Here is a 22,035-nt window from a genome sequence, read left to right on the forward strand (position 1 = left end):
TGATGGCTTGAGGACAATAGTTAATAATGCTTTGCATTCTAAAATAAGTAAGGGAGTAACTTTTTGTTTTCTTGTCAAAAGAACAGATCATATTGTATGCTCATATTGATGTGGAATTCCACAATATGTACACATTCAGAAAAATCCTGTTGAATATAATAAGTGTTTTTCAGATTTTGTATATTTAAATAAGTATATAATATTATGTATTTCTTTTTTCCTTGTTTGTTTTAGATATTTTATTTATTTACATTTCAAATTTATCCACTTTTTCAGTTTCCCCTCCACAAATCCTCTATCACATCGCCTCCCCCTGCTTCTATGAGTGTGTTCCCCCATGTGCACACCTACTCCCACCTCACCACCCTAGCATTCCCCTACACTGGGGCATTGAGCCTTCACAGGACCAAGGACCTCCCTCCCACTGATGTCAAATAAGGTGATATTCTGCTACATATGCAGATGGATACATGGGTCCTCTTTGGAGATCTGGGTGTTCTGGTGGATTGATATTTTTGTTCTTCCTATGGGGTTGCAAACTCCTTCAGCTCCTTCAGCCTTAGCCCTAACTCTTCTACTCGGGTCCCTGTGCTCAGTCTAATCGATGACTACAAACATCCATGTCTGTAAAGTAAGGCTCCGGTAGATCCTCTCAGGGGACATCTATATCAGGCTCCAGTCATCAAGCACTTCTTGGCATCAGCAATAGTGTCTGGGTTTGGTGTCTACATATGGGATGAATCCACAGGTCCTACAATTTCTGGACGGCTTTTCCTTTCTGTTCCATTCTTTATCCCTTGTATTTTCCTTTGACAGGAAAAATTCTGGATTAATATTTTGGAGATGAAAAAACCCAGGTAAAGTTTTAGTGCAAAATTCTATCAGACCTTAAAAGAAGACCTATTACCAATACTCTTCAAACTATTACACAAAGTAGAAACAAATGGAATACTACCTAATTCATCCTATGAAGCCACAGTTATGCTTATAACTAAACCACAAAAAGACCCAACAAACAAAGAGAACTTCAGATCAATTTCCCTTATGAATATGGAAGCAATAAATAAATAAATAAATAAAGCACTCAATAAAATTCTCACAAACTGAATCCAAAAACACATCAAAATAATCATCTATTATTATCAAGTAGTTTCATCCCAGGGATGAAGATAGTTCAATATATGGAAATTCATCAATGTAATCCACTATATAAACAAAATCAAAGGGAAAAAAATCCACATGATCACATGATCATCTCATTAGATGCTGAAAAACTTTTGACAACATTCAACATCCCTTAATGGTAAAAGTCTGGGGATGATAAAGAATAAAAGACCTATAGCTAAACATAGTAAAAAAAAAAAAAACAAAACAAAATTATATACAGCAAACCAGTAGCCAAGATCAAACTAAATGGAGAGAAACTTGAAACAATCCCACTAATACCAAGGACTAGGCAAGGTTGTCTACTCTCTCCCTACCTGTTCAATATGGTACTCACAAAGTCTTAGCCAGAGCAATTAGACAATAAAAGGAGGTTGAAAGGATATAAATTGGAAAGAAGTCAATATATCACTATTGGTAGATAATATGATAGTATACTTAAATGATCCCTAAAATTCCACCACAGAACTCCTACAGCTGATAAAAAAAACTTCAACTAAGTGGTTGATATAAAATTAACTCAAACAAATAAGTGGCTTTCCTCTTCTCAAAGATAAACGGGCTAAGAAAGTAATTAGGGAAATACCCTTCACAATAGTCACAAATAACATAAAATATCTTGATATGACCCTATGAAAGCAAGTAAAAGATCTGTACATCAAGAACTTGAAGTTTTGGAAGAAAGAAATTGAAGAAGATCTCAGAAGATGGAAAAATGTCCCATTCTCATGGATTGGCAGGATTAATTTAGTAAAAATGGCCATCTTGCTGAAAGCAATCTAGAGTTTCAATGCAATCTATCAAAAGCCTTCATAGAGTTAGAAAGAGCATTTTGCAAACTCATTTGGAGTAACTAAAAACCCAGGATTGTGAAGTCTATTTTCAATAATAACAGAATTTCTAGGAGAATCATCATCATCCCTGACCTCAAGCTCTACTATAGAGCAATAGTGATTAAAACCTGCATGGTATTGGTACAGAGACAGGCAGGTAGATTAATCGAATAGAACTGAAGACCCAGAAATTAACCCACACACCTATGGTCACTTGATCTTTGACTAAGAAGCTAAAATCACCGAGTGGAAAAAAAAGACAGCATTTTCAACAAGTCCTGTTGTTCCATCTGTTCTTCAGCAAGTAGAAGAATACAAATTGATCCATTCTTATCTCCTTGTACAAAGCTCAAGTCTAAGTGGTTCAAGTAAGGACCTCCACAAAAACCAGATACATTGAATCTAATAGAAGAGAAAGTAGGGAAGAGCCTCAAACACATGGGCACAGGGGGAATTTTTTTTCTGAATAGAATACCAATGGCCTATGCTCTAAGATCAACAATCAACAAATGGTGGCTCATAAAATTGAAAAGCTCCTGTAAGGCAAAGGAAACTGTCAGTAAGACAAACCTGCAACCGACAGATTGGGAAAAGATCTTTACAAATCATATATCCAATAGAGGGCTAATATCCAGTATATACAAAGAATTCAATAAGTATACAATATTAAAGTTGATATAAATTATGAAAAATTACAAAATTCTTCTTTTGCATGTACAAACTCTCAAAAATTAATAAATGTATTATATTTTTAAAACATAATTATGTAAAATTTTCAAAAATAAGTAAACAAAAAGGACCAGAAAACATAGTTGAGATACAGCACATAAAATTATATGTTGGTGTAATTACCAAACAAGGTATTCTCTAATTCAGGGTTTATTTTCTTTTTAAATCTATTAAATGTTAATTTAATTAAATCTTTGTTATTTACATGAGCTTAATTTTTTTTGTTGCCTCCAATTGATGAGGCTAGAGATCAAATGAACTAACTCACATGTTGAATAAGCACCCTACCATTGAAGTATGCCACAACATTGATTTTTGTCTTAGAAGTATATTTTTAGAGGACTCGGAGTATGAAACTCACAACATGGACAATTTTAACTAATTTTTTCATATCAGATTCTAAATTTATAAATCATTTGTCCTTTCTCTTATATCATTTACTTATGTGATCACTAAAAATGGTAATGGAACATAATTCAGAATATATATGTGTATATATCACTTTAGAGAAATAATTGACACTACTATTTTCAAATATATATTAATAAAAACTTATCTAGAATGCTTTATTTATACAAGATGATCTTTAAAATAACTTTTTTCTTACTGTGCTTTATTCCTTTGTTTTAATATTTGTGTTTGTGTCGAGAGAGAGAGAGAGAGAGAGAGAGAGAGAGAACTCAAAAGTAGGTAGGTCAGTAGCTAACCTTGCCAAATTCTTGAAGCTAACCTAAAAAGTAGGTTTCAGATACTGAGTGTGCACAAGACTTTGCTCCCAGCTTTCCACATCAACTATTTGTTTCAGAGTGCTTAAAGAATAGTCTAGATCAATTCATAGTCATTCATGAGCCAATACTCATGAACTTCATGGAGCATTACAGGCATGTATCAAAAAAAAAAAAAAATAGACTGTCTTTGGAATGGTGTACTAGTTAAAAGCATTATAGGTAAGATCCACTAATGTTAACTAACCCTCTTTACTAACAAAGGCATACAGAAAAAAATTAAGCGTGTGGGTTCTTTTTGGGGCAAAGAGATATTTGATTACATAACAGCAGTCTATATTCAAAATGAAATTATTTTTATGGTGACGTTTTGCTATCACCTCTGTTAGAACCACTGCTCTCCACCCTAGATCACTTATTTAATACTTGCTCTATGGGAATTCAGGATGGAATGAAGGAAGCTGTTTTTTTAAAGTAGGTACCTTGGACGAACTCTTTGCATAGCTAGGCTTGAAATGCAAACCTTAAAGAAACATGCATCTTTCTTGATAACTTCTTGAGTGTTAACACTGAGATTGCACACTGGTTCAGCTTCTGTTTCAAAGAGGACAGCTTTTTTTTTTCTTTTAAAGAATTTTATATATTCTATATTCTGAATGATTCTGTATGAAAGTTATTGCATATATATCTTTTCCATATTTGATATTACTTTTATAAGTTAGCAAGAGAGAAAATACTACTAAAATACAAATATTTTAATATTCTTTCTACTAATGCAACAGATATATGTACTAAAATTTATTTTTTAATTAAATATTTTCTTTATTTACATGTCAAATGATATCTCCTTTCCCTGTTTCCCCTCTAAGAAAAAGAAGAAATTATAAAAAAATAAAAAAAAAAGAATCCTGTTCCCTCCTCCCTCCCCCTGCTCACCAACCCACCCTCTCCTGCTTACTGGCCCTGGTATTCCCCTACACTGAGGCATAGAACTTTCACAGATCCAAGGGCCTCTCCTCCCATTGATGATTGACTTGGCCATCCTCTGCTATACATATGCTGCTGGAGCCATTAGTCCCACCATGTGTACTCTTTGGTTGGTGGTTTAGTCCCTGGGAGCTCTGAGGGTACTAGTTAGTTCATATTGTTGTTTGTCCTAAGGGGCTGCAAACCCCTCAGCTCCTTGGATCCTTTCTCTAACTCCTTAATTGGGGACCTTGTACTCAGTCCAATGGATGGCTGTGAGCCTCTACTTCTGTATTAGGAACTGGCAGAGCCTCTCAGTCTTCTCTAGCTGTCTCCTGAAATGACAGCTTTGAATTGCTTGGTGATGGAAACCTATGCTAACAAACATATCAATAGAATACTTAGACAACCTGAACACATCTTAGAATATGCTTGCTTACTTTAGCCTAATGGGATGTTTCTGGCCATAGAATATTTGAATTCATGTCATATATGAAGACCCGCCAAAGCACTTTTACATGGTTCTTGATTGTATGTAGTTTATTTATAACTCAGAACTCTTGAAATACACTAAACAAAGCAAAGAGAAAACATTCAAAAGTAATACAAATGCGTGTACACACACTCTCACACAATCTGAAAATAATACTGACCAGGTTTCACTGTATTGTTTTTGTTGCTGACTGTTTATGCTCTAAGCTAGGTTATAGTGAAACATGGCCGGGATATAGCCATGTTTCTCTCATGTCACTATTTCAGTTTTTTTTTTCCTGGCACCATTTGCGAACCCATCCTAATAGAGTAGTGGCCACTCTGAAAGTTACTCTTAAAGACTTGTTAAATTACATTGTTCTTGATTGACCCTCTGGCTGTGCATAACTCCTTGGCATGTCATAGAGGAATGGGGAGGAAACAATTTCTTCCACCGCTGCTCACAGATAGTGAGAATCAAATAGCATTGTACTCTGTATCACAATGCAAGATGCTAATAAATGAACTAATTGAACAAAGTTGATAAATGTTTCATTTTCATATGTTGATCCACATTTATGTTTTTAAGTTTTTATACAATCCTTTACTTTCTAAAATAATTCTCCTTTCATATTTCTGTCTCCTACCTTACCATATTGATCACTGTCAGATCAATAGGGATTAATATTTTTACACTCTGACTCTCCATAACATGGGTTATACTAATATCGCTTAAGCCTCCAATATATCTTAATTTTGTGGGGCTATATTTCTTCACTTGATGTTAATGTCCCAAGTGGCAAAACCTATTTTCTTCTCTATCTAGATATATTAAATGCTTAGTTATATTTGTCAACATGACTGAGCACATAAATTATGAGGAAGGCAATATGAGAAGGATCATGGTAACAGGTGCTATTGCTTCACTGCCACTGTGCAGTATTCTTGCTTGAAACAATTTGTGCTGATTATACAAAGAGGAATGATTATCAATCTTGAAAATAAGCACCATGTTAAATCTGCAAGGATGCTAGCCAACATTTTTGAGATCTTCATTTGGTGTAGTCTTATGGATAAAGGTAGAGAAAACACCATGGTTCTACAAGAAATTTAATTATGTTTTTGTGATACATTGGTATTCTTGCTAAGAAGCTAATTCTGCATTTGTTTTAATTATTCTTTCTATAGAATACATATATAAATATATCATAATTTCTACAAGTCTATAAAAGTAGTGAAAAATTAACAATGGGCTATAAGTTTTTATGGCAATGGTAGAAAGTGGAAGAGGACATGCTATGTTTTTTTAAATGTCCTTGAATCTCTTTTTTTGAAACACTGTCTCAAATTTCTTGGGCTATTAATGGGTATAAAAATGAATGAGCCAGGCGGTGGTGGTGTACACCTTTAATCCCAGCACTTGGGAGGCAGAGACAGGCAGATGTCTGAGTTTGAGGCCAGCCTGGTCTACAGAGTGAGTCCAGGACAGCCAGGGGTACGTGGAGAAACCCTGTTTTGAAAAACAAAACAAAAGTATATAAATGAATGAAAGACTGAAATTCAATGAAGCTCAGCCCAGTATTGCAAAGGACTCACAAAACATAAAATAATTAACTGTTAAATCTTTCTTTAGAAATCAAAAAGATAAAATTGTTTTTTATAACATTACAAACTAATGTTTTGAGGTCAGTTGATCACTTTAACAAAAATATTGCCACATTACATAAGTGGCGAACACAGAATAAAATTTACTAAGGTAAAAATAGACTATTCCCCCTCAGAAAAATACCATATACCACCTCATATCCTCACCAAGTTCAGATAAGAATAGTGCAAAATACCTGGCTCATAAAATTTAACTACTGCCATTTAAAATCACCAGAAACACTAATACTAAGTATTAAATTGGGGGCTGGAGAGATGGCTTAGAGGTTAAGCGAATCGACTGCTCTTCCAGAGGTCCTGAGTTCAATTCTCAGCAACCACATAGTGGCTCACAAACATCCTTAATAGGATCTGATGCCCTCTTCTGGTGTGTCTGAAGACAGTTACAGTGTACTCATATAAATAAAAATAAATAAATCATTAAGAACAAGAGTTAAATTAATTTCCATGCTTAGTTTTAGATTCCTTAATTTTTTTAAAAGATCTGTGTTGATATTCCTGGTGAAATACTAACCGATGAATCCCCAATAGCCACAGATTAAATGTTATATACTCAAATGCCTTAGCTTGATCAATTATATTATATGATTATGAAGTCAAATAAAAAGACCTTAATACATCTTTCCCTACCAGAAAGAGTTGAGGAAAAAAAGCAGAAATATTGATCTTGTTATTGTCCATGAGCTTTAATACTATATGTATTTGGAGTCTTTACAACTGAGTAAAATTTATTGAAATGCAAAATATATTTAAAATTTTCCAAACTTGTTAAAAAAAATAACAGAAAAATACAGGCTGTCACTGCCAGTGATCAGGGAAAAAGCTGGGAGCACTCATGCATATTTCTTCTAAATTTCCTTTCAAATATGCATAAGCTCACATGACATTTTGGTAAATGGATTTTCCCAAGAAGATGCCATGAATTTCAGGAAATGTATGATTTGGCAATTACTAAAGAAATTATTCATTCCCCTGTATAAAAAAATAAATAGTTGCATTAAATACTTGTAAACTGTCAGAATGTGACGTATGACTGCCTCCAGCAACAGCAGCGTATGCACTCAGCTCATTCAACTTAATAATACATTTTCAATAACATAAATTAGGCCATAAATTTGTGTTGAAACCTAGAAATAACTGTCTTGTACCTCCCCAATCTATGAACTCCTCCCTCTCTATCTCTATTGCTTTAGCTAATTTCTCTTAATATATGTTCATCATTCTCCTTTACAATGATTAGTAATCCCCTTTTGAGTTCATCATATATTGTAAAAAGAAAACATAAGAACCAAGGAGTATTGTGCTCCAAGCAAAATAAATAGTTCCCCCAGAGAGCATAATGATATTTACTACCAGTAATGCTTAAGATTGCTTATTGCTTTTGTTATTTATAAACCTTTTATATCTCTTGTCTCATATTATCTTCATAAAATTCTCTGAGGATCAATGATTTTGTTTGAATATTCACCAATCATGTCCCTGGGAGACATATGACTGATCAATTCACATATGAAGTAGCGGTGAGAGAAATATTTAGAGACTAGTTTTATTGACTTCAGTTCCATATTCTTACCGTAGAACAAACAAGTGAATAACCTGGTCATATAATCCAGCGTGGTTCATGGCTTTTCTTACTACTGCTTTGAGTTTCCTCCATTGTCCCTGCTTTATGCAAAAGTTTTAGTATTAAGAAGCCCATTTCTGACATAGACTCAAATATGAAAGCATGATTTTCATGTTCATGGACTAAACTGGACCAGTATTCACCATACATATGAATACTGATGCTGATGGAGTAGGGAACACCTGAAAATCAGTATTGAGATGAAAATGAAAAAGACAATAGGGTAAGCTCTGTAAACAAACACCCTTTTCCTTTAAACTGTGGGGAAGGACATAAGAAAACATGCTCAGATCTTGAAATGATGCAAATATGCATTTTCATTTTTTTCTTATTTTTGAGATCTTAATATAATAACATCAGTTCTCCCTTTTGTTCACCTTTCCCAAAGCTACCACATATGCCTCTTTGCTTACTTTCAAATATATGTCCATTTGTTTCAGAAATTATTATTGCAGGCTCTTTCTCTCTCTCTCTCTCTGTCTCTATCCACATATATATGTATGTATATATATATATATATATATATATATATATATATATATATATATATATATATATATATATATATATATATGCATCCTGCTAGTCTGTGAACATGTTTTCAGGACTGACCATTTGGTATTAGATGTGGTCTTCCTTGAGGAAGACTTTCTGCCACTCTCAACATTCCATACCTGCCTGTAGTTCATTGTGTACAGTTTATGTCTCATAGGCTATCACATGTCTAATTTAGCATGTATATTGATGTAGTACTTATGCTGCTCATGTTTAGACAGTCATGAGAGTAGGTTCTGACATTAGTAGAAGACACAATTTCACAACAAACTCCCTGATCTTCTGGCTCTTACAATCTTTCTGTTCCCTCTTTCACAGTGTGCCCTCCACTTTAGATACACGAGTCATATTCATTGGGATTGACCTCTTCAACTCCATTTTGTCATTTTCTGTAATGGTTCCCATCTGTGGCATAGAGAAGTTTCCTTAATGAGGGGTGAGGACTATCCTTATCTGTGAATATAAGGAAGGATATACATTGAGCATTGCCAAGATTTTTCTAAGCATGATATAAAGTGTAAATATTTACAATGGTATAGAAAATACAGAAAATTTTGGCATGTTTTGGAAAGAATCCTGCTATATGTTCTCTTTACAATGCCATCCACTTCATTTTTTCCCAGAACATATTTAATTATGAAGATCAGCAACTTCTTGGAAAATTCATGGGTATCTTAAATGAAAATGTAGAGATTCTGAGTTCCCCTTGGATTCAGATTTGCAGTAATTTTCCTGCAATCATTGATTACCTATCAGAAAGATATGGAAAATTACTTGAAACTTTGCTTCTGATAAACATTATTTTTTGGCAAAAGTAATAGATCTAGATCATCAAGAGTCACTAAATATTCACAATCCTCGGGAATTTGTAGATTGTTTCCTAATTAAAATGGAGCAGGAAAAGCACAACCCAAAGACAGAGTTTACTTGTGAGAAATTGATCTTCACAGCATCTGATCTGTTTGTTGCTGGGACAGAGACAAGCACAACACTGAGGTGATCTCTGCCGCTCTTGCTCAAGGATCCAGAAGTTACTACCAAAGTCCAAGAAGAGATTGACCATGTGATTGTTAGACACAGGAGCCTCTGCATACAGGATAGGAATCATGTGCCCTGTACTGATGCTGTATTGTGTGAGATCCAGAGATACATTAACCTCCTCCCCACTAGCCTGCCCCATGCAGTGACCTGTGATATGAATTTCATAAACTGTCTCATTCCCAAGTATACCACTGTCATAGCATTATTGACTTCTGTGCTACATGATGACAAAGAATTCCCCCAACCCAGAAAGGTTTGATCCTAGTCACTTTCTAGATGGGAGTGGCAGGTTTAAGAAAGGTGACTACTTTTTCCATTCTCAACAGGAAAATAGATTTGTTTGGAAGAGGTTCTGGGTCAAACAGAATTATTTTTATTCCTGACTACCATTTTACAGAACTTTAACTGAAATCTCCAGTTGATCTGAAAGACCTTGAAACCACTCCAGTTGCCAATGGACTGGTTTCTATGCCACCCATGTTCCAGATATGCTTCATTCCTGTCTAAATGTATTTCCCCCTATAGCCCCTTCCTTGAGAACATAATTGACTCATCAGGCATGCCATTCTGAACCCAAACCCGAGTTTTGGGATTCGATAGATATATATTGCACAAATTGATCCATTGTCCTTCTTTCTTCATAAGGCTAGCAGTAACAAATTTAAAAAATGTCCCAAGATAGTTTTTTGTTTTCTTCATCATACTACATACAAAGAAAGCATGACACCTCTGACTTTCCCTCTCTTAAAGGTACAGGAAATGCCTAACTTCTAATGGAGGTAATTTTTAGGATCACTTTAAAACAAGTCTGCAATTCTCTATACTGTTAATTATTTACTGACTTCAGCATTGTTAGTTCTTATCTAATGGTGAATTACTAATATACTATTACTGTAAAACTGAGAAATGAGATAGTTTTAAAGCCCTGCATGTTTTAAATAATAGTATTATAATCCTTAATCAAAAAACTTACCTTGGGTGAGTATTGAGAATGTATTTGCATTTATTTGTAGGAAAATATTTGAAACTATGTAAGATATGAGATTTGTTATGTAGGATACAGTCAAGATAATCAGCATCGGCATTGGAATTTGATAGATGCAATTCTTAGCCACATAACAGTTAACACCTATGTGTTCTAAAATGTGAGTTCAGTTTGTAACCTGACACAATAATGGAATCTATTGTAATATTTACATCCAGTTTGACATATATGCTAAGTATGTATTATGGCTATTCTTTAAAGATCCAGTTTTGCTCTTAGTTCCATCCTTTATAGACACCATCACTGAATGTCCTCTAAAGACATCATTTGGTGAAAGAAGACAGCATAAGAAATGGGACTAGTTATGTCTTATCCTATAGCTGTTCCCAATGGCTTGGTAGGGACTATGCTAAAAATCCATGCAGACCTTGGTGTCCTGTTAAGTACTGTCTACACTGCTCCATGCCTAGCTTTCATAGTTATTAGACTCCAATCAATTCCCTCTTTCCTTGTCTTTATTTTAACCTTCCTAGTGAGTTAGAAGCTTTCCTGATGTCATCATTTCCAGGATTCTGTCTTTTTTGGATCTTCTTAAACTCACAACTTTTTAAGTCATCATTTTACTAAACCATATTCAAGGGTCTCTTTTCAATGTACCATCTGTTTTATGACTGGGAAACTGATCAAGCAATTATTGTTATGATCATCATCATAATTATTAAAGGGTCTCACTGAATTCCATGCCAAATGTGGTTATGAAAGGCACTCGTAGTAACTGCCTTGAGACTATGTGAGCCATCAAGTGACACAAACATATGGAGAACTGTCAATCTTGTGAGTAATTATCTAATGTGTCAGACATTATAAAGGGGCTTAAAACTATGTGTGTTGAGAAACAACCATTTCACTAAATATTTATATTTAATGAAGGATTATGCAGAATTTCTCAAATATCACATGCCAATTGTCTTCTATAAATAATTATAATGTGAATACTAAGAAAAAAGAACTTATTTTTTATTTAGTTTTGATATTAAAAATATGTGATTTTATCTTCCTGGGGGTGGTAAGAAATGGAGTTGTTGAGAAAGAGTTACCTGCTGGGACAACAGCTGTGAGTTATCTGTAAGTGTGGTCATCTTGACCTTTCCAGGACCTGATACTTCAGCAGTGGAGTTGCTAAGCAGGGATGAAGCCTGGATACTGGAAGTGAGTAAATCCAAAGTTGTAAGCAGTAGGATGAGAAAAGAAAAGATACTGAGATCTAAACACAGTGTTGAATGAAACAATTTGACACAAGATATGAACTCTTTGCATCATTTCCTTTTTATAGGAATATATATAGTTCAAGATGTCATGAACCACATCTTCTCAATAGGTAGTCTGAGTTTAAGTAGTCAGTAAGCTGACTTTCTTTTTCAGTGCTTTGCTCTGAAGCAGTTTAACATATTTCAAAAGGAAAAAGAGAACATTACAAAAAGCTGATTCCTTTTATAAAGCTATAGTAAAATAAATTAGGATGAGAAATCTTTTTTTCACAAACATACAAGAAGGCAAGTACTCATTTTCTTAATATTTGTTGTTATGCAGTTTTCCAATATTCCACAGAGCCAGGCAGACCCATCCCTTCTTTCCCATTTGGTTGACCTAGGCTTCAGAGTTGATTGGTACTGGCTTATTGTAGCTACCACAAAGGCACAAACATATTGCTTTATAATCAATCTTGGCTTAAAATGTTAATTAAAGTCCACTACTGGAATGTCAAAGTATGTGTGACAAATGGTTCTTTCCAAGTCAACTCTCAAAACAGTCCAGACAAGATAACCTAGTTTATTCCCAAACCTATGGAAATAAGTAAAGCAAGTTAAAATGTTTTAAAATAGAAGGTACTTAGGTCTATCATCTATGGTTACCTCACATCCAGATATGACATCAAACCCTTTTATTCCTACCTAAGTATAACTTAGTGCCTCTTACAAATTTGGTTTAAAGCAGTAGGCTTTGAAGGTATGTGGAATATAAACAAATATTCTTATGTGTATTTATTTCCAAGTAAAATACTTTCATTTATATTTCATTGTATTATGATGCATCTGAATTTTTGGAGTCAAACCTTAGTTGCTTCCCTTCCTTCTTTATCTCCCCTACTTTTTCCAGTTATTAGTTGCTAAAATCCAGTTGATTTTGGAAATCCTTTAAAGAAAATTCTGTTTCAAAATCCCTCACTGATATAATGAAAAAATGGAACAGAACATCACATACTTATCTAAAGTGTTTTTAGATCAAAGTGTGGTTTTAGAAATGAAAATACCACAAAACTCTTTCATTAAAAAACTAATTGCTATTTTTATAAAATCATATTTGTTGAATATAAGAATTGACAAAAGAACTAGAAAACAAAACAGGTGTTAAATTCATTTTTGGAATTCCTCCTTTGATAATTACATAAAAATGAATTAAATGACATTAGAATCCTCCCTTCTGATATCTCAGGATTTAGATTGATATGGTAGAGAGATTGTAACTTTTAAGGACTGAGAAGTCTCTGCAAAACTGAACATCTTTGAAATCACCCACTCTTTGTGAATTTTTTTTCCAAAAACAAGAACAAATATAAACAAAAGTAAATGCTTTTAGTGTGGGCACTACTTAATTGAATTTATCTTTTGATTTTCCTATTTCTATATTTTATAATGTGACAATCTCAATGTATGGCTTTTTTCATATATAAAATTTGCTATTTATTTGAATACATGTCTCATGAATGAGTGGCAGTATTGAAGCATGATTAATCATTTAAGAATGATTTTAAATAAAAGGCAATGGATGGTTTCAATTCTCTAGTTCAGAACTTGTTATGTTGGTATGAATCTGAATTGTGAAGACTTACCAGCTGAGGATGGGCAGCTTAGATTAAAAAAAAAAAAAACAAAAAGAAAAGAAACTCAGTAAGAAATAAGAGATTACCTTCCTTTCTCTGAACCTTCTAAGCATTCTTCTGTGTATATCGATGACGCATGCAGTAAAGGAATTTAGGCTTTAGCCAAACAAATATCAGGTAAATATGTATAGTAATACAATCATTTTTATAGATATTGTGATGTTATACCATAGAGAATTTGAACAATTTTGAATTAGAAGTGGTCGTAAGAGTTGTCTGTCTTAGGAACAGTAAGTGAAACTTGGTTAAATAATGGGGAAGATAAATTAGGGAACTTCTCTCACTTCTCACAAGGTGCCTTCTTCTTTTCTAGTGTTAATTATAATGATTCTACAGAGCATACTAGTAGAAAAGAGGATATAGGATCCCAGTTAGATAAACCAAGGTAGGAGACATTTATAGACAAGCTCAAGTGTCAACTGTTCTTAGAGTTCATTGTTATTTATCTCGCTAATTTCACTGTAGGATCTGAGGACATTTAAACACGTTTCACATTGACTTTCATGGAATAAAGTGTCCTTTATATAATTGAAATCTCACAGCTCAAAATAAAGAGCACAGTGCCCTAACTTTATTAAAAAGTACAAAACAGAAGAGAAGTGGGTAGTGAATTATTAACAAGCAGTCATGTGCGTGGCAAAGATGAGCAGAAAGCATGGATCTTCACAAGCACTGTGTGGCAGGATCATTTATTGGAAAATTCATTTGTGTTTCCTTTACTCCACTGAGGAGCGATCAGAAAGAATGAGAGTTCAATGTGTTTTGTGCTCTGCATTTTTCCTTCTGTTCTAAGAAGCCTTTTGTGTTTTTGTGCCTCGGGGGCCTTTCAGGGCCTAAAGCAGAAGGTACTTGAAAATAACCTCCTTCTGGCTTTTGTAAAAGTATAAACTAGGGGTCAGGAATTCAAATACAGACAGATGCAAGCAGACACCTAAATGAACAAAGCCATTTGGGTTTGACTTTCCCACCAGGTTCAACTTGTTTGCATATGTATGTGTGTGGGAATAGTCTCTGTTTACAGCAAAAGATATACTGAGTTCTATTCCTTCATAAAATATTGAGAACTTTAGTCCACTTTTCCCATACTTTGAAAGAGTCAAAGAAAAGCTGTTCTGGACAGACTAAAGGAGGCAACACTTTTTTTTTTTTTGAAGATGTGTGAGACATAGGGCAAGGCTGTTCACATACAGGTGAAAGATAAATTTCAAGTTTTTAAGTTAGTGGAAACAAAGGTGATAGATTTAGCATAGAGTAAAATAATGAAAAATGATGGGGGTTTTTAGGAGGAAGATGATATTTCTGATTAGCTATTTGTTAACCTATTACAACCATTACAATTAGGTTTCTACCTACCCAGAGACCAAAAGACAGAGAAACCATTTCCCTAGACCTTGCATGTTGCAGGAATAACATGTAGGTCCTTGAGCTAGACATTTCTGGGTGCAACACTGATAAAACACATGAACAAGAAGTACTCAAAAGCCAAACAGGAATTTAACAATTCTACAGTAAATGCTATAAGAAAAACAAGCAAAAGTAAAACCAAGAAAAAAAAATATTCATAGTCATGAAATTCTCATGCAATTGTGACTATCTAGAAACAAAGATATGAACATAATCACAAAGGGGACTTCATCACCAGGAAATAAATACTTGTTGCATACCTAGGAATTTTGGTCTCCTGTAAGATAAAGATGGTGCCTACTGGAGATTGAACCCTGCCAGTCCATTATGTGGAGTGCATCTGATGTCCTGACCACCTATTGCTACTGAAAGGGACAGAAAGCTATTTACATCAAATTTGTATAAGAATCCAACCACTTTTACTAGGCAATTATTTTCAGCACTATAAAGTACTAAGAACAGATGTAACTCTCTATTATCCTATCAATAAACTATGTCCTGTGGCAAAAATATAAAGTACATCAAATATACATATAAGGTATGAGTAAGGAGAACTGTACTTTTAGTAGAGGTTAAAAAAATGATAGAACTGAAAGAGAGGCCTTCCTTGATCCTGTGAAGACTCCATACCCCAGAGTACACGAATGCCAGGACAAGGAGACAGGAGTGGTTGGGTGAGCACCCTCATAGAAGCAGTGAAAGTAGGGATGGGATAGAGGGTTTCTGGAGCGGAACTCAGGAATGAGAACAACATTTGACAAATAAATAAATAAAATATCCAAGGAAAAAAACAAAAGAAAAAAGAAAGAGGTGTTCATTGAATAGGAGCAACAAAAGTTGATGGAACGGGAATGAATTGTGTCCATGGTACACCTTGGAAATCACAGAATACTTAGGGACTGGGGGTCAATATTGGTTTGATTTAAAGTAAAAACAGAAATCTTTTCTTTTCTTCACAGTGAAGTGTGTTGAATAAAACCTGGATCAAATTATGAGAACAGGGTAGCTTTAATGTCATTACAAGCTTTTTCATGTGATATGTTGAGTTAGAGGAAGAAGTATAATTCACAGATTATCTAATGCCTGTCATGCTCTATAAATGACTTCTCTTTTATCCACCTCCAATGCCATGGGCAGGACAGAGTTAGAACATTTAAATAAATACTGCACATCTATCTCATTTTTCAACATTTCTCCTTTGTATCTTCAATCTCTTTGTGATTGTAAACAAGTTCAATTCTAAAATCAGGATTGTTTTCTTCTCTTTCAAGTTTAACCATCTTTCTTCTTCTGATATTTACCTTTGTTCAATAGACTTTTTGGCACAGGAAAGCACGTTTATTGGGAGATCTATACTGCTAGAAAAGTTCTTTAAATGTTGTATGTCATGTGTAAAGTGGGGATATGTAATTCCTTGTATAAAGATAAGTATACAATTTTAATGAACTTTTTTCATGTGATTTGACAGTGCTCCATCCAAGAGCCAAAACCCTCCTAAGAGAAACACAAATACCAGGCAAGATAAAACACTCTTCTATGTTGTTGTCCAGGAATGCTCAAGAGCCCCTTAAAATATCTGTCTACTGTTATTGCCCTTGATTGTGCCTAGAGGGAGAAGTCAAGTATCTATTACGTATGACACTGTGCACTAAAGAAACAGGACCCAGAGACACCTGAGCTGGAACTACTTGAAATTCCCTCCTTGATAGTTAGCTTTCCTGTCAACACAAATGCAACAAAGGAGGGAGGCAGTGAACAACCTTACCCATCTCTGATGTATATGAGTGACATCAATGGTTCAAAATGCCACAAGTATGGCAGGATAACTCTAAAGGTACAGTAGTGGCACACATGCTTCAGCTATAACCAAGAGATCTGTAATTGGACTTAAAGACAGACTCTTCCAGAGCAAAACTATGACAAATACTAGAAATCTTGCTAACTACTCAGGGTTTATGAAATCATAGTTAATGGGCGATCTAAAAGTACTAGTTTATGTTCCTAAAATAATCTCTGATAACAATCTATAAACATTTATCCTTATACACACTGATGATAATCTTCATCCCAAATCAGAGAAACTTTTCTTTGCAACAGGTGAAGACCATTACAAAAATAGCTCAATCCAAGTAAGAACTATAGCTGTGAAGCCCAGTACTGGTGAATACATCTCCCAAGCATTTCTTAATGAAGGCTCAGGGAATAGTGCAGAGGAATGAGCAGAGAGATTTTAAAAGCCATTGGATCAGCGAATTTGAGATTTTTATCTACTACTGGTATCAGAAATTACACAAATAAACTCTTATCATTATAAATTCCCAAATGTTAGATGAACAAGCACACCAATAGATATGCCAAAGGAGCCCACCAGACACCAAAGATATACAGAGAATTATTGGCAACTAAGGAAAGCTTAGAACAGGTGTGATGGTCTTTTCCAGGCTAGAACACACCAATTGTTTGTCCAGGGTCCAATAATCAGTATTGAATGCAGTCATACAATTGATATAATATACACTGAAGATGTTACATTTAGAAATGTATGTACATATGTATGCATATACACATGCATTAGCAATTAGTAAAAAAAGATGCAATAGATTTAAAATAGAGTGGGGAAGGATATATGGCATGGTTTCAAGGGGAAATTTGAAGTAGAAATGGTATAATATTATTATAATCTCAAAAATGTGAGTAAAATCATACCAACTCATAGAGTTTCAAATGGTCCCAACTCCTCAATGCAAGTGCCTAATCTTTTTCGACATTTATTTATGAAAACTTTCCAGAGTTTACACATGGTGCTGGGTTTCCTTTGCATTGATACCTATTATGTTGCTACTCCTACCTGTCATAAATGATTTATATTTTATCTATCTATCTATCTATCTATCTATCTATCTATCTATCTATCTATCTATCATCTATCATCTCTATCTATCACCTACCTACCTTATCTATCTAATATCTAATTCCCTAAATTTTTTTGTTTCATGTATTAATTTATATACTATCTTCAATTTTCCTTTAAATATTCTGCTATATCATCCTCAAAAATTAACAAGAGATAAATTTATAACAAATAAATTATCATAATCAACAAGTATTTGCAATTACTTTTGAGATGATTTATAAAGTCATAGTCTTATCATTCTAAATTTTCAGTAAATTTATGATATACAAAGAAACAAGTCAAGAGGTAAGGATGGAAGAGAAACTTACCTAGGACTTATAAAAGTATACCTTTTACCTAATTATGTGTTAAAATGCTATGTATAAGTGGAATTGAATATTTTCATGTATGAAACACAAGGGAATATATTTTATTTCTCAGAAGTGTTACAACTAAAATCATATATATGTACGAGATAAGCAGCTGTGACTTTCAACTACATAATTTTCTCTAGGAAGAGGTAGCAGCTCTCAAGTTTAATACAACAGCAGGGATTTAATTATCAGAGAAGAAGCACAGTTAAATTAGAGAAAACATCAATAGAGTAGATGTGAGACTCATTTCCTTCCTTCTAAATCTTAATTTGAGATATATTTAAAGTAGAAACATGGGACAAAGTCTGGATTTGTAGAGAAACAAATATTAGAAGATAGGGTGCAACATTTCTTTCTAAACTGTTAAGAGCTTTGAAAAGTTTGTGTGGCAATCCACACTCTATTTAATGATAGTACTCTACTAGCAACATATAAGATTTGAAATGAGAAAAGTTAAAACATACATACTAGTGTTTCACTTCCAAGTTCCTATCTTATGAATTTTAATTGTTTGTGAGAGACTGTGTGGAATTGCAATACCTTTCTTTATATTAATTTTTAGATGTTTGCTAAAAGAATAGGTTATATAAACAATTATCCTGATAGGCTAAATTGTAGCTTCTCTACTCCAGATATTTTATTTTTTTATTTTTGGTGTATCTAGCTTGACTGGAAATACCTATCATGTAAAAAACTTAATTTTGAATAAATTTTAAATGAACTGTTCTTAGTTGAAGAGGTAAAAGAAGGTAAAATGAAAAGAATATATGCCAAACCTCATACAGCTCAGAACCAATTCCTGGAAACTAGGAGAACCTAAGTAGGGCCAGTGTCAGTCTGTTCCAGTGGCTATCCACTGAGACCTCTGGCCAAGTCAGATGAGAGGCTCTAAGCAGAGGGGAAAGGTCATGAGCTTCACTGGCTAAGATGAGCTGGTGGCGAAAAAGCTTTGCTCTTGTGTGGCAGATGCTCTCAGATGATGGAGCTATTTCCAAACACCTTTGTCCCTTCTAGATAGGATCTTATATACAGTTTGGAGGTGGGTTGGGTCTGACAGTACGTGCTTCCTATTGGCTTGTCCTAGGATGCCTCATCTATATGAGAGCTACATGTGGGCACTACCCCTATGTGCCTGATGGCCACAATTCTCTCTATTGGAGGGCTGTGGTTAACTGACAGGGGCCTGGAGTTGGAAACAGGCAAAGTTCCTACCGTCCCTTCTGGGTCTCTGGGGTTTTAAGCTCTACCAGGCTTCCTCTCATGGTCCACTGCCCCTAAGCCAGTGAACCCCACACATGTGTGAACTTACATATTCACTTATGAAAAATATGTCTCTGTCAGGTCAATAATTCAATTATAGTTATTTTGGATTATATATTCATAGTGAAATAACACATGGTACATGTGACAACTATGTACAAATTGTCTTGGAATCTCCTTTTTTTCTGTATTGTAGTATAACTATTTGCATTGGTCATGGATCTTCATTCTGATTTATGGTCATTAAATTTATTGTTTCTTTGGTACTTGATTGATTCTTATTTTTCTTGGCATCCACTGGCAAGTATTGTATGTGTTCTTGTGAAATTTGTATTGATGTCTAATGAATGTATGCTAGAGCACATAAATTGATTATGCCTTCAGTTTTCATCGATCTTTGGTTTCCTCTACACAATTACTATTAAATTATCTAAATGTATTATCTTTAGATCTCCATTTATAGTTTCTATTTGAATAGCATGGTTGTATTGTTTATACGAGTTTCTTCATTCTAAAACTGATAAGACAATTTGATTGACAGTACTTTGTTACACCCATGCTAATGTGGCACACAGTACTTGAGTTTGGTTCCACTTTAAGTCTGTATACAGATGCTCTCAAATGATGTTTTGGGAATACAGTTTGTACTATGTGTTCATTTTTACATACAACTAACCTACAGTTTTTTTTTTCATTATAAGTATGGAGTGAACATTGCCTCCAATATGTCCTTACGTACCTGTCTTTTTGATGCAAGTTAACATGAATAGATGTGATAACATTAAGCCATTTAAGAATTACAAGATTATAGTATGCCTAATATTTTTGTACATCTCTAACTTTTATACATTTTTTCCAAAATGATTTGAAATTTTTATTTTTGCTATGTGAAAGTCGATTACAGGATTTTACATTTATCCATAGGGATAGTTTCCAATACCCCACCCCAAGTATATGCATGAAAGGACAGATAACAGATAATACTGAGCAAATGTGTGTGTATGTTTATATATTCATATATTACATATATACATGTATATATATATATTTATATACATATATACTACCTTTTTTCCTGTGTATATATGGTCATGATGGTACTGAATATATGGATTAAGAACAGGAAGAAATTAACAACAATAAAAAGTAATAAATCACTCATAATATAACTTATTTGAGTGTGATTTTTCTAATAAGCTTTAAGGTTGATGTATGGCAGGATATTTTTCTATTTTGCCATTTTGTAGAGAGAATATTCACTTATATTTCTGAACAACCATCAAATATATATTTTTCTTTCATAAGAAAATAACTCGCACTTTAACACTGAAAGGGAGTTACAATATGTCCTTTTCCTGGATCAGTTTTCACCATGATCACTCTTAGGCTTCATAACCTCAATCAAGAAAGATTAAGGTCAGTTCTTCCCATCTCCAACCACATGTTGATATGTGGCCTATTGAGACAGCTCCTTGACTATAAGGCCAGCAGTATATACAGTGCAGGAATGGGGGAGAAAGGAGTGGCTTACTTCTAAGTAATTATTGAGCAGGACACTCGGAGATTTATCATGTTAGTTACCATGGTGTACAATTTACAACCTATGATTGTTTTACTTCTGAAGTTTTATATTTAGCACTTTGAGGCTGCAGTTGTTGATCAATAAATGAAAGTATTCAACATACAACAGAAAATAACTGATATTATGAATTTTATCCACATTATAAATACTTGATTATCTTTGTAACACAAATTTTAATGTGCTATCATTCTTTACATTTTGCTTTGTTGCTTTCATTGTCAAGAGTTGTTGGTCTCTTCAAGGTAGTAGTGATCCCTGTGTAATGCCAAATTAGTTTTACAATTTTACCATTCATTTTAATAATACCTACTTTAGTTAGAAATATGTGTACTTAGGATTTTCCATGAACCTAATTCTTTTATGTAAGAGAAGAGAAAGAAGAAAAATGCATCATAACATGAAAGATAAAATAAATATAACTCTTTGAAAGACAAGAACAAATCATAGGATCTTTGCTAAGAACTACTGAATAACGATATTATAAGATGAACCAAGTCCTACTAAACATCATATGCAATAAATCCATGAACCTTTGTATTGTAAGATGTTTTAAAATCCTTAGGTGTATATGAGTCCTTTTGGGAAGCCACTAGTACTATCAGAATAGCCGAGATAAGGAAAACCAAGGAGTAGGCTACAATTTTCAGTTTGGACATTGAATACTTCTAAGTAAGTAAGTAATTTTTTTTGTTGTTTTTAGTCATTCAGCTTAATGTAGCCTGTTATGTCACTCTATTAAGTAAAATTGGATTACTATGTGTATATATATATATACATATATATATATATATATGTTATTTTTAGAAAACTCTCAGAAATCATA

The 22,035-nt window shown here is 33.9% G+C and overlaps 1 pseudogene; it reads left to right on the top strand.

Moving 5' to 3' along the window:
* Positions 1-5,745: 5,745 nt before the first annotated feature.
* Positions 5,746-10,280, top strand: LOC116084187 (annotated as a pseudogene).
* The last annotated feature ends 11,755 nt before the right edge of the window (positions 10,281-22,035 follow it).

This window comes from Mastomys coucha, unplaced genomic scaffold (assembly GCF_008632895.1).
Source record: "Mastomys coucha isolate ucsf_1 unplaced genomic scaffold, UCSF_Mcou_1 pScaffold9, whole genome shotgun sequence".
Taxonomy (NCBI): domain Eukaryota; kingdom Metazoa; phylum Chordata; class Mammalia; order Rodentia; family Muridae; genus Mastomys; species Mastomys coucha.